General features: G+C 39.6%; 1 long non-coding RNA gene across 1 annotated transcript in view; it reads left to right on the top strand.

Moving 5' to 3' along the window:
• The first annotated feature begins 1,484 nt into the window (after positions 1–1,484).
• LOC117955818 overlaps positions 1,485–3,615 on the top strand; it is a 9,396-nt gene continuing 7,265 nt past the window's right edge. The window contains exons 1-2 of the long non-coding RNA XR_004659134.1: positions 1,485–1,495; positions 2,875–2,879. This is a non-coding gene — a long non-coding RNA (uncharacterized LOC117955818). The remainder of the gene's footprint in view (positions 1,496–2,874; positions 2,880–3,615) is intronic.

Below are 3,615 nucleotides of genomic sequence, written 5' to 3'. Positions count from 1 at the left end.
GGTTTCGATCTTGTGGCAAAAATACATAGATACCACCCAAATGCACTGCTCTACGCATCGAGCTACCAAAGCTGTGTAAGGTAATGCTTCCAGTCACATGTCTATCAACTACGTCAGCAACCAGGTAACATTTAGTTTTGGCTGATCTTAAACAGCTGGTTACCTGGACTCCCTTGAGGAAATACCCGATGATAGTTCTCAAGTTTCTTTCCTTACATCTACGATCATATTGACTACTGCTGCTTCAGCACAGCATCTACAAGCTGTAAGCTACACATTGTGACTGATTGTGATTTATTTAATAGTTGATAAAGGAGTAATAAAGGGGGAGAGATATTTGGTCTATTTCTATACGGATCCTTTTTCTTCGTATATCTAAATGAATGCAGGGTCAATGCTGAGATTTGTACGACAAGGAGCACTTGGCCAAGAGGAAGATGCAGACAATGAGCAAACCATCTACAAGCAGTTTAGGCACACATCCACCCCAGCTGGCAGGCAGGTCTGTAGACTCCATGACAGTACCAATTTAATTTAATTGGATTCATTTTGGAAAATATTTGGTTTATTTTGATATTATGCACTTCTCAATACTTGAATATGTGTGTTTTAGCTGTTCTACATGGTGTGACTAAAAGTAACATGACTGTGACTTTTCTGCTTCGAAATCTTTGCTTTGAAGAAGATTGCTTACTTGTATACTTCTGCTTTTAAGTTTGTATTTATGGAGGATTGTTTAATTTCCACAAAGATTTTGCACATCCCAATACTTGTATGTTTTGGCTGTTCTGTGTGCAGTGTTTACAAAGTAGATTTTGCTTTTGTGTTTATTGTTCTTAGATGTTACATTTTGACGCTGCTATTGTTTTATTAGTATTGTTTTATATGTTTGGTAATAAAAAGTTTAACGGGCAAAAACAAACGTTTTTTTGTCGGGGTGGACAGAAACACAAAGCAGTACTACTTTCTTTTAGTTATTTATTGCTGTTGGGCTGTAAAGTACATTTCAAACAATATATTAAAAAAAGTGTATTTACCAACCCTTCCTGTAATATTGAAGATAAAATACTCTCAATAAATATGGATTTATTGATATTTTAAAACTAGAATAGTAGAGAATTCTTTCCAACAAACTATACAACCATTAAAGGACCACAGGGAAATTGTTTTTCTTGGAAATGTGGTTGAAGTTGGATGAAGAAATTGGGGACTTGTCAATCATGGGGTGTTCGCTGTGCATGCATCCCCGGTATGTGACACCGTGGCAGAAAACTAGTACATCAAAAAGTCCTGTTTAACTTTAGAAGCTGTGTGGAAAACCAACTCACAGACAGCCATAGTTGAAAGAAAAGCAGAGAATTGTACTTGATCTGCCAGAGGTGATAAAGATGCAACATGTTGGAAGGCATTATTGTTGGCTGGCTAGTGAGTTTGTATTGTTAATATAATTTGTATCTGCATAAAGATGTGGTTTGTTTGTGCAGGGGCAAGAGGAGTTTTAGATGCCATAACTGCATCCCACCTGCTGATTTGTATGGACAGTTTTCTCCCGATGTCATTCCTGTTCCTCTTTTCAGAGGAACAGTGATAATACTGTAATTCATGAAATTATCGAATGGGTGCAGGCAAGGAGAAATCTGCTGGCCCGCATGATTAAAACTTCATAGACAGCAACAATTACAGCACAGAAAACGTGGAAGAAAGTTCCTTTAAAAGATGACAAATGGATAAACTCTGGTGTATATCTTCAGAAACCCGTAGGTGCTTTTAAGATGTTAACAGCTCTTGTCATGTTACATTGCCCTTCGAAAGGTCACACACAGCAAATTGCCCTTGCAATGGTACGAAAATGGCCAATCTGGCTTTGCTAGACTGACAAAGCAGGCAGCCACCACCCTCAGGTCATCTTGCCTTTGATGTGATGCAGCAGTGGAGAGTTCTGCTGACTCTTAGAGATGCACGATGTGTAGGATGCTGACTAACTGACAGACAGACCCTCCTGCTGTATTTGCTACTCAGAGGCTCCAATTTGGGAGATCTGACCTCCTTCCTGGGAGTCATACATCTATACACGCAAGGACATCTGACCCTATGAGAGGAAATGTGGCTGATGAAATCCCCAGGGTAATGGACACACACAGTAAGATGTTAAAACCCATGTTTTCTGTGTCAATTTGTCTATCCCCAATATACCCCTGCTTCATGGATCCATTAATCCAGAACAAACTGACTTAAACTGACTTCCATTTATTTATTTATTTTTTCTCCTAGCGGTGCAGTCCCCCTTAGCTCTTCTGAGCCTCTATTTGGCTTATTGCTTTGGTTGCTCTCAAAGTGTACTCTCACCAGGCCCATTTTCAGCAGCAGCTGACTAAAAGAAATCGGACTGATTTGTTTCACTCTCACCACTTTAGCAGAGTCGTCTTTGGCCGCAGCAGGCAGCAGTTTTTTTTTGTTTTTTTTTACTGGAAACCTCTAAAAACCCACTGTGCACTACCTTCCCAGCACCAAACAGCGGACAGACTCCGTTAGCCACTAGCTTGTGAACAGAGTACTGCAAATACTGGACTTACTTTCATCATGTGGACAGAAACACAAAGCAGTACTAATGTTCCTAACTATCTCCTGGATGGATAAATACCCTTTTTTTCAAACATGTTAGCCATAACAACAACAATTTGCAGCTCTAAGACAATTTCAGTGCTTTTCATTATTAGTTGATTCTATCAATTCACTCATTAACATGTCATACCAGCAACGCAGAATAAAGAAATGGGTTTTATAAAATTGAAGATGATTTTGTGACTTGTTGATGGGCTGCTTGGAACTCTATACTTGTACCACAGGCTGTTATCACTACACAATAAAAACAAGCATTAGTAGATGCCACACTGCTGTCTATACTGCACAATGCTATCTTACTTATCAAAAGGTAAAAGGCAATAAAGACCAACTTTGAGTCGATTTTCAAGACAGGCAATGACCCTTGAGGAGATGCCATCCATCAAATCCTCCCAGTTCCGTTAAGATTTGGACACGCTCAGCATTTCCACAATGTACTCATCTTCATTGCTTTGTACAACCCATCCAGCTCCACCCCACATATACCCACCCCCCCTGCCAATATTTCCTTTTTATTATAATAAAGGGCTCCATCAGTAGCCCTTTGCGTGCTCATCCATTCTACCTTGATCCTTTTTTTGATCTTCATGGTGGTGTCCCTTTACACTAAGCCTTTCAATTCCTCATTCACAAAGGCGGAAAAGACCCAGGGGCCAAAAAGGTTATCATGAAAAAAACCTTCTCATCAAATGTCTCTTCTTGAGATAATAATATGTCCAGGAAAGACTAAAAGTGGGTTTAATGCTCTGATGAGTTTCTGTACACTATTATCAGGAAGAAAATCAGTTTTTTAGCACCATTCCGCCAAGGCTCACACCGTTAATGTATTTCAAATGTTGCACAACGGCACATTTGGGCTATTTTTTGGCATATGAATGACTCTGCTGGGAATTCTCACTTACTCTAACCTGTTTTGCGTTCAATGTACCACTGGTGGTTCGAAATTGGGATCATGCATCATTTCTCGGTTTTGATCGTGTGTAACTTTTTCCC

Source organism: Etheostoma cragini, chromosome 13, assembly GCF_013103735.1.
Source record: "Etheostoma cragini isolate CJK2018 chromosome 13, CSU_Ecrag_1.0, whole genome shotgun sequence".
Taxonomy (NCBI): Eukaryota; Metazoa; Chordata; class Actinopteri; order Perciformes; family Percidae; genus Etheostoma; species Etheostoma cragini.
The sequence above is the reverse complement of the archived record's forward strand: the minus strand, read 5'-3'. Positions and strand labels throughout refer to the sequence as shown.